The sequence below is a fragment of the Ctenocephalides felis genome, unplaced genomic scaffold (genome assembly GCF_003426905.1).
Source record: "Ctenocephalides felis isolate EL2017-DRISC unplaced genomic scaffold, ASM342690v1 CF-g0.4_SCAFFOLD_01886, whole genome shotgun sequence".
Lineage (NCBI taxonomy): Eukaryota > Metazoa > Arthropoda > Insecta > Siphonaptera > Pulicidae > Ctenocephalides > Ctenocephalides felis.
Genome location: NW_020538040.1, coordinates 152,554,802 through 152,565,947, shown reverse-complemented (window position 1 = coordinate 152,565,947; position 11,146 = coordinate 152,554,802). Strand labels below are relative to the sequence as shown.

Sequence of the window (11,146 nt, the reverse complement as noted above, 5' to 3'; positions counted from 1 at the left end):
TCTATAGATGACAATCTTTGTCGATGACGTAAAATAACGCTAAGAAATTTCTATATCAGATAGCTCGGATTCAGAAAGGAAATTAAGAAAATATGTAAAACGGTTTTATAATTATACATTTTGATTTAAATATATTTTTTAGCTTCGTTAGCAATAACAATATGAAGTAAAGGTAGTAAGGTCATATTTGGAATCTAATTTAGCACTTGTGTTTTGTGATATTGATTCATGTGATTTTAAAAGTACTCAACATATACAAAACACTTATCTGTAGTATGTGCTTATAAAACATACCTATCATTTCATTTTGCATGTAACTGCAATTAAATGCCTCTTGCTTTGATAAGCACTAGACTAAGATAAGTAAATGTTAATTGAACACGAGTATTTAACATAACACTGGTTTGAAAATGTTGCTGATCAGGCTCTGTATTTAAAAATTCTATAGCTGTGTGGCCACATTTGGAGAAATAATCATCTGATCATAGCAAATAAATTGTTCAGAAATTAGAATATTTTTATTATTTAATCCTTCAACTAATAATAACAATTAACAGGTAGAATGAGCTTGTCCACACAACGGTTAGCTCGATATCAATCACTTGGAATATCTCTTCACTTGGAAATATAGATTTTAATATGATTTAAGTTAAATATTCGAGAGTTTATATATAACGCATGATTATTAGAAATAATTAAGAACTTAAATCATAAGAGTTGAAAAAATAAAAAAAGAGTGCGCCTAAGGTTCACACGCGATTGAAGTAAAACTTATTTTCTACTGTACAAGATGGAATTTAAATACAAATAAATACATCATATTGAACAATTTTGAATAATACCTCACTCATGATACACATATTTATTAGTGTACACAACCATTATACACATTTATATAATGATAAATTATAAAGTATATATTTATAATAGCATTAAAATATGTATAATATTTAAAAACAATAATGTAATTAAAGTCATACTTCCAATATGACATGATCGGTTTGTCATTGTAATTAGCATTTAGGACTTCATTGGAAAAATGAAGTAATTGCTGATTAATAAATTCTATAATATTCGTTCAAACAGTGGATTATGTTAAAAAACGCTTAAACAAATATTATTTTCGCAACTTCACTAATCATGTGATAATTGTGTTTGAAGAACTTCATGTAATTAAAAATAACATACATTCATTGCCTGATGGTATTTTTTTTACTTATTCGCTGGCGATATAATCTCATTCTTTAAACAGCTGTAATATCTATTTTGCCTAAAAAATATTTTCCATTTTAATAACTTCGAAGATTTATAGAAACTACGAATAATATAGAAATTATTTCAATAAACTTATGTTTCATACACGGCGCAAATGCTGCATTGTTTTATTATTTTCATTATAATAATTTACGGGGGACAGGGTAAAATATTCTTCTGATTCTGGCATTTTTCATGAAATCAAGATTTGTACTACGATGTAACATTAAAATATTTATTTATCTATGCCGATTTCCTTATTGATATCGGAACGCATACAATATTGATGCCGAAACGCATACAACGAAAGATCTCTATTCACATAAACTAATCACAATCGACCCTTATAGAAATGATATCATCCCCAGTCGCGCCTAAAGAAGTTTTACTTCAAAAATATATTTACTGCAAAATAATTTAAAGCAATGGGTAAGGGTGTGATATCTAAAAAGCAACAGCACAAGATTTAGTATTTTGAACAGTGGTTGAATATTAAACTGATCTATGGCATGCAGAATAATCTGAATAAAGTATAATTATCAATAAATTAACGTTGTTTCAAATATCGTATAAATATTAAAATAATTCAATTACATCCATCGATGTGAATACAAACGAATGCCAGAACACACGCGTCGTGACAGCATATTCTAGATTATCGTAAGCAACTACCGGCACCGTTTTGATAAAATCTTACCATTCGGTATGCAGCAAAATAATTGCTTATTATTATCGACACTGCTGATATCGAAAGCATACATATTTATAATTCGTAGCATATTCGTTTTTGGTTCGACCTAAGTTAAACAAAAAACGCATTGCGTGTCTCGTGCGTGTGCTCGACAGACGCTACGAATCACAATGCTAAATAAATACAAAAATTTTCATGTAGATACACACAATCGATCTATAGATGACAAACGTTGTCGATGACATGAAATAACGTTAAAATCGTTCAATCTTGTAAAATTCAATGCAATAAAAAAAAGCTGGAACGTTTCTTTTGATGCAGCTTTCTGCACCATGTTACGGCGACGCGTATTGCGGCACATAGTGAAAAAATTTTACCAAAAATTTTTGGACATTATTTCGGAGAAATTTTTCAAGAAAAATAAGTATGTTTACATATTTTGTAAAATTCTATATTATAGGAAAATTCTAATTACAAATTACAAACTAGTGGTGTATAAATAATATGTAAAATAAAATATTTAAAAATGTAAGGTATCTCAATCACTAGACAACGTGGGATATGACCATAATTGATTGTTTTGGTATACCCTAAAAGAAAATTCAATTAATTAGAATTAACTGTTTAATTTTATTGCATAAATATTTAAAAAGTAGGATAAAAAATGTAGGCCCATGCGGGGGATCGAACCCCGGCCTCCTGGTTGAGAACCAGGTATCCTAACCACTAGACAACATGGGATATGACGAAAAGTAATTGTTTTAGAATACCCTAGAAAAAAATTGAATTAATTAGAATTAATTGTTTAATTTTAGTTAATAAATATTTGGAAAGTAGGATTAGGGGTGCATGGCATCGTGCCTTAAGGCAAATTGCTGGAACTTCCCGTACCAAAAATTTTTTTTTTTAAAAGATCAACATTTTTGAATAAAAATTACTCTGAAAAATTAGATTTTTGAGAAACTATAAATTTTTGACAAAAATTTACTTTTTTTGAAAAAAAGACTTTTTGAAGAAAAGTGTATTATGAAAAAATTTTTAAATATTTGGAAATTCTGAACTTTTTTTCAAAGCAATCGTACTGCTTTAACTGCATAGAGACGAAATGTCAAAGCGCGTAAGCGCCGCGTCGCCGTCTTACGGATAAACATTGGTACGGAACCCATAGGAATGTAAACAAAATTTACAATTATTGTTAAAATCTCTATAAAATATCTGATAATTTGATGTGCATATGTCTAATGATCATTTTTGACCGCCAAATGGCATTTTTTTTACTTTTTTCACTAGATCTCCGAAACCGCTAGACCTGCCTTCATGAAAATTTGATCAATTCTTCATCTTGACAATACTAGTAAAATGTTTTTTGAATTATTAAAATCGGACGCTCGGTTCATATGCATATACACACACACACACACACACACATACATCCATTTTTTCTAAGGTATGCCAAAATAATCAGAAACCTCTGAAACGAAAGATATATAAAAATTTTCATTTTCGATTTTTTTGGAATAACTTTAACTTGCCTTACGGGAAGGTAATGATCGAGAAATATTAAATGTTTTCATATAGATTTTTATAAATATTGTAACATTGTCTAATATTTATAAGAATTATATAAACTGAATTGCAAAGTTGAAAATATTTGTTTAAAATATGTTACAACTTTAGTCAGATTTATAATTAAAATCTGTATTATTTTCAATATACAAAAAAAAAATTTTAAAGAAAAAATTGAAAAAAAAATTATTGAAAGAAAAAATTGAAAAAAGAAACTTTGAAATAATTTTTTTTTCAAAAGCAATTATTTTGTTGAAATAAGCAGAAAGTTCTTCGAATCATTCAAATCGGACGCTTAGTTTTCTCAAAAACTGCCATTTTTTTGCATATTAAGCTCTGTATCTTTGAAATGGCTGGACCTGACTCTAAACTAATCACCTATTCTCCTAATCATTACAAATTGAAAGTTTTTTAGACCATTCAAATCGGATACTCCATTCTCTCAAAAACTCGATTTGTATTTTCTGCACTCTTTGCTCCGTATCTCTGTAACGGCTGGAACTGCCTTTGCCAAAAACTAATCAGCACATTCCAATCGGTTGATCCGTGTGGCCGAAAACGTGGACGAAAAAATGCGGACATACAAAACACACACACACACATCCATTTTTTCTTATGTATGCCAAAATGTTCAGAAACCTTCAAAACGTCGAGAAATGCAAAACTTTTTATTTTCGATTTTCGGCCCATTACTCTAACTACCCTACGGGAAATTAATAATATTCTAATTAGTTCATCAGGCATGTCAATAATTCATTCAGAAGTTTAATTACATAAAACTCTCTTGATTATACACTTTAATTCTGTTTTAAAAAAAATGCCTAACGATTGTTGAGTACAATTTTGAAGAACTTCTTTTAAAAAATAAGCAAAATCATGTTCACACATTTTGTAAAATTCGACATTATTATAGAAGAATACATAATGCTCGATTATAAGGTCCGCTGATAAAAAGGTCACCACCATTATCTCAAAATAACAAATATAGAAAATAACGATTTTTTAAGTGGAAGGCAAAATATGTGTAACCAGCCATCACCTTAATTCCTATAACATCACTATCAAAAAATGAACAATCTATCAATATTCACAGCGAAAATATTTCTATCGTTTTTTGGTTTTGAGCTCTCTTATTTAGTTTATATATAATATTTAAGTTAATGTTATTTAATTTTTTTATAAGATGTACTATTATTTTTAAGTTAGATTCAACATTCTAAAATAACCATTATAAAAGCCTACTTTTTTAGGGCAAAAAAGACGAACTGAAATTTTACTCTGGAACAGAAGTAAATATTAAGAAGATAGTGTATTAAGACAAAACTAAATCAAGTTAAAAAAGCAATTTCACCAGAGATAATTTAAATTAATAATTATTCCAAATCTATTGATAAATATTTCTGACAAAATACCAGATCAAGGTTATATGCAATGTGATAAATTTAAAAAATGTTCCAATAAAAATTGTATTTTGCTTTGGTTAAACAATGTAGCTATTATTTAGCAAAATTTCTATAAAATAAAACATTGGATCTGTTTTTCCCCTGATTGTCCCTATTTACCCCGCGTATGGGATAATAAGACAATTGACAAACGTTACAAAAATAGTAAAAAACGCATTTGTATAATTTGGAATAAACTGGGAACTTTACTGAACATTGTTCGATAGTTGGTTGTTTGGTACGTGTTATGTATTGTAATATAGTTAATTTGATTTTCAGACAGTATAATTAGTGAAAGCCAAATGGACCTTCGTGCCCCGTCCTACCCTAATCAAAATACAAGTAATATTCTAGTTGATTCATCAGACATGTCAATAATTCATTCAGAAGTTGTTTAATTACATAAGGATTCTCTTGATTATATATTTTAATTATATCACTTTGATATTATGCACAGTAATTGAAGCGGAGTTGTAATCAATTATTAATACATAACAGGTAGATAATTACCTGAATTATTTATTAAATTAAACGTAACTAGATATGTAAATACTTTGTATCACCAATCTACATCAGCTTACATTTTTATTGTATAAATTATAGAAAATATATAAAACTTTAATTAGATTAGATTACAAAACTTGAACAAATTCTTTCGATTAATGATCCGATGATGAAATAATATTTTTTGTAAACTTGTTAACCTGAAGTAGAATATTGACGTCTGCTACTGAAATTAAAATTTTAAAATCATACATTAAAGGTAATTGAATCAGCACGAATCTACATTTGGTTTCCTTTGAAGTTATATTTAGGATTTTTTTTATGACGACATATTGTTGCTAGTTTATTAAATAATTTATATTTACATACGCAAACTATTGTATTAATATTACAATCTTTATTACAAGAATATTTTAAGAAGGTAGTTATTTTAAGAAGCAATTGTGCTTACTACAACTTCAAGTAAAAATGTGGAACTGAAAATTTTAGAAGACATACAAGTCAAAAAATATATATGAAAAAGAAATATATATATATATATATATATATATATATCAAGTTATATATATATATATATATATATATATTGTTTCCTAGTAAAATTTTATGCTTTGCACACTTTTGGCTAGATTGTATACAACTTGGGGTCAAACGAAATTAATAAAGTTGTTTTCTGGAATTGAACTTCGTGCCTTTTGATTGCCTCCTGTGCATTACTGCAAAGTAGTTAATTATCGTTTGTGTTGTATACGTGACATTGTATTAATATTACTTCATGATAGTAAATTTCTGAAGGGTAGTAGCACAAAATATAATGATATTACTTCCAAAGGGTAGCCAGGAGGTCAGATTAACTATAATTATACTGTATGTAATTAATAGTTAATAGAAAATGTAATTTAACAAAATCGAATGAAGAAAGTCTGAAGAGATATTTCAGAGCAACTGCTGCGCTCTTCAACCAACTATTATAATTTATCGATCATTAAATTTTTATAAATCGTACTAATTGTTTATGGGCTAAGCATTTTTTATTAGAATACATATATTTAAATCACAACACTATTTTATAGTAATTAACTCCTCGTAGGGTAATAGTAATTGCAAACTACTCGAAAATGAAAATATTTGCATATCTTTACAATTCAAAGTCTTTTGAACATTATGGCATATCTTAAAAAAATTTATGTATGTGCGTGCGCTTTTTGTCAACAATTTGGAAAGCACGGATTAACCGATTTGAATGATTCCTTTTAACAGAGATTCACGCTGATTAATTTTTGGTGTAGGCAGGTACAGCCGTTTCGAAGATACAGGGCAAAAAGTAAAAAAATAGTAATTCAGTTTTTCAGAGAACAGAGCGCTCGTTGAGTAATTCAAAGAGCATTTTACTTGTATGCAGAAAATGAAGAACTGATTAAATATTTGGGAAGGCAGGTCAAGCGGTTTCGGAGATCCAATAAAATAAAAGTAAAAAAAACGCCATTTGGTGATCAAAAATGATCATTAGATATATGTTCATTAAATTATAAAATGTTTTATGAAAATTTAAAGAGTAAGTAATTTTTTTTGCATTTCTATGGATTCCGTACCAAGATTTATACTGTTTAACCGTTGACTGCGACTAGGCGCTTACGCGCCTTGATATTTCATTCTAAAACAGCTACAAAAAGCAAATACTTTGAAAAATAAATCAAAAATTAAAAAAATATATATTTATTTAATATATATATTTATATAAAATATAAAAAACAAAATTTTCAAAATAAATTCATTTATTTTAAAAATTTCAAACTTTTTAAATATCAATTTTTTTCAAAAATAAAAAAAGATTAAAAAAAACTTTAAACTATTAACAAATTTAAATTACGTTACAGAAAGTTCCAGCAATTTGCCTTTTTAAAGCCTAATAACGAATCTAACTAATTCGAAAGTGGTCGCAACTAAATGTTACCCACATAAACCATTTTTTTTTTATTTGAATTTTACATTACAATCGACGATTTTAACACGTGTAATTCAAGAGAATTTTTTTTACAAATAGTGCGAAAACTGGTAAGTGTAAAGATCAATTAATTTTACTAAATTGAGTATAAAAGCAGTTTAGACATCGACAGTGTTTTTTATTATAGTTTCCATACTCGTCAGTTTATCTTAATCAATTTCTTCAATCGCATTGGTTTTGACGGACTGGTCCCTTTTGCACGGTAGCTTGCACAAATTCTTGGGAGACGACACGGCCGAGCCTGGGCGTCGTGTCTACGCAACTGTGCATCAAATTCGTCGCCACGTTTTGGTCAATTCATTCTATACAGAGATTCGTACTTTTTATATTTTTTGTTCGCGCTGGCGTCCCGAATCAAAATCCCAGAAGGCAGAAATATTTCAATGTACTGCGTAAGTTACACTCGAATATAAGAGAGCTAGGAAAAAAATACTAAATTTTCTTTTTCGTGTATTTAAGTTTTTTTTTATAATTGGCGAATAATAAATTAATCGAAGTAAAAGAAACTAATAAAATTAATTGTTTTGAAGTCATTTTCTTAACATTCTATAAACATATCATCATACATTCTTCCTTTACATTTTATTTTATTTATTTATTTGTAAAGCGATCTGTACTGATTACATATATTCTCAGTTGTTCTTCCATGCGAAGCGAAAAACACAATAAGTATAGAGAAAAATTACATCAGGAATAAATCAGGATACTTATATTTTAAATCTTTTATTATTAAATCAAAATATTGTTTTTATTAACAAGAAGAATTAAGAAGAATTTCACCTTTAAATGCAATAAAAGCTGCGAAACCTTTTACATTTGTTAGCATACAGTAAAACACCAGCTACTATAATTATAAAAACAATTATATTACTGATACGTTTATGCGTTTATTCAAGTCAAATACGTGTTTTGCAAATTTTTGAACTCTGTTGAAAAAAGAAACATCTAAAAATTAAAAGTGTAAAAATAAAAATAATCATTAAATTATTTTTTTAAATTTGAACGCATTTTTATGATAAACTTGTAGAATCGAACTTGTAGCATCAGTAAGAATGCAATTGATTTATTAATTTTAAATATATATAATTGTAGGATGTAATATGGGTAAGTCTAAAACATAATAAAATATGATACTTTGTATAATAGTGTAATGACATTAATAATGCGCCAGAATGGCAACAAACCATTTCTACATGAGACTCATCATAGACTAATTAAACTTACAACTTGTTACATGTATTAAACTGGCCCTTTAATACAAAAACTCAATATGATATAGTTTAGTTAAAAGGTTCATTTAAAAATTGCGCCTGTTGGTAGAGCATAATCAGTCTAAAAATTGACGATAGCCAAAGTTTCAACAATAAATTTATTTTATTATGTTACTTTAAATTGTTTTCTATTAGAAGTATTGTTTTCTAAAAATAGAGATCTAGAGTATTGTTTTTTAAAACTTTTAATCTTGATTCCAAAATAATTGATAAATTTGCGAATCTACTTGCAGCTATTACTGGAATATATACAATTATATATTGCAATACAATTCTGCATGATATTAACCATATCAGTGCCTGGTTTATTGAAACTTGTATCTTACCGGTTGAAAGAACATGTAGCAAAAGCTTTAAGGCAGGCAAGCGGGGTAAATTACCACCGGGGTAAATGGGGTAAAAATGAAATTTTTATTGATAATTATTGCATTTGCTACGTAATAGACTGTGAACCAAATCAACTTCAGCTATATTTAAATTAAAATTCAATTTTGTTTGAAAAACATTTTCTTGTTTTCGTTTCCAAATTATCAAGGGGATATAATACATAAAATGCCAAAAAGGCAAATCAATTTTTATTTGCTCATGGGATGATAACAACTTATACAACTAGTGGGGTGTATGGCATCGTGCCTTAAGGCAAATTGCTGGAACTTCCCGTACCGTAACGAAATGTTCGAGCAATACTGAATGTTTTCAAATAGATTATTATAAATATTGTAACATTGTCTAATATTTATAAGACTTATATAAACTGAATTGCAAAGTTGAAACTAGCTGTAAGTGGAATTCTGTGTTAAGGCAATTAAGGCATTGTGCCTTTAGGCAAATTGCTGAAACTTCCCGTACCAAAAATTATTATTTTTTTAAAAACGATTAACATTTTTGAAAAAATTTTACTTCGAAAAAATAAGATTTTTGAGAAACTATAAATTGGACAAAAAATTATTTCTTTTGAAAAGAAAAATTAAAAAAAAAAAAAAAAAATTTTTTTTTTTTTTGTAAAAAAAAATGTTTTCTTTATTTTGACATATTTTGGAAGATCTGAACTTTTTTTCAAAGCAATCGTACTGCTTTAACTGCATAGAGACAAAATATAAAGCGCGTAAGCGCCGCGTCGCTGTCTAACGGATAAACATTGGTACGGAACCCATAGGAATGTAAACAAAATTTATACTTATTGTTAAAATTCCTATAAAATATCTGATAATTTGATGTATTCAGAAACCTCTGAAACGTAAAGATATATAAAAATTTTCATTTTTGATTTTTTTCCGATTACTATAACTTACCTTACGGGAAGTTAATTATTTGTTTAAAGTATATTAGAACTTTAGTTAGAATTAAAAATAAAATCTGATTTATTTTCGATATACAAAAAAAATTTTTTTTTAAAAAATCGGACGCTTAGTTCTCTCAAAAACTGCATTTTTTTTAACATTTAGCAATGTATCTTCGAAATGGCTGGGCCTACCTTTGTCAAAAACTAACAACCACTTCTCCCAATCATTGCTAATTGAATGTTTTTTAGATCATTCAAATCGGTTACTCCGTTCTCTCAAAAACTCGATTCCTATTTTCTGGACTCTTTGCTCTTTATCTCCGTAACTGCTGGACCTGCTTTTGCCAAAAACTAATCAGCTCATCTCCCTATCAATAGGAATCGAATGTTCTTTGAACCATTAAAATCGGTTGATCCGAGCGCCCGAAAACGTGACCGAAAAATTGTATCCATACATACATACACACACATACATCCATTTTGTCTGAGGTTTGCCAAAATGTTCAGAAACCTTCAAAACGTCGAGAAATGTAAAAATTTTCAATTTCGATTTTTGGACGATTACAATAACTTACCCTACGGGAAGTTAAAAATATATTTGGGTAATGATGAAAAAACTTCCTGTGATACTTTACAAGGTTATTTCCACAAATACAAAATTTTTAATTTGGATTTAGAAATAAAAAAATATTTTAAAAATTTTATTACAATTAGAAAATCTATAGCTATTATAAGAATATATACATCATATGTTGCAAGACAATTCTGTAGAATATCCACCAGATAGGTAGGTAGAAACTTGAATATCTTATCTACCAACACCAATACTAATAGTAAGTTGAAACCGTTCGTAACAAACGTTTTGGGTTGTTGTTTCCACAAATATAAAATTCGAAATCTCGATATCGAAATAGAAAATGGATTCGTTTCGGCACGTCTGAGCGTCGTGTGCAAGCGGCTGGGCGATGCCGTAGATGCGGCCGCGTAGCCCGGCATCAGGTCGTACAAGGTCCCATGGGAGCGCGAACCAGCAGCCCGACATCGAAACATGACAGTGCGAGTGACTGATCTGTTGGCCGTGTACGAAACTTCGCAGAAATTCGCCGTGTTGGGTACGTGTTAGCACACAGG

At 28.6% G+C, this 11,146-nt stretch overlaps 1 non-coding gene across 1 annotated transcript; it reads right to left on the bottom strand.

The window, feature by feature from the left end:
• Positions 1-2,614: 2,614 nt before the first annotated feature.
• Trnae-cuc lies at positions 2,615-2,686 on the bottom strand. Its single transcript has one exon. It is a non-coding gene; the product is annotated as a tRNA-Glu (tRNA).
• Positions 2,687-11,146: the final 8,460 nt, after the last annotated feature.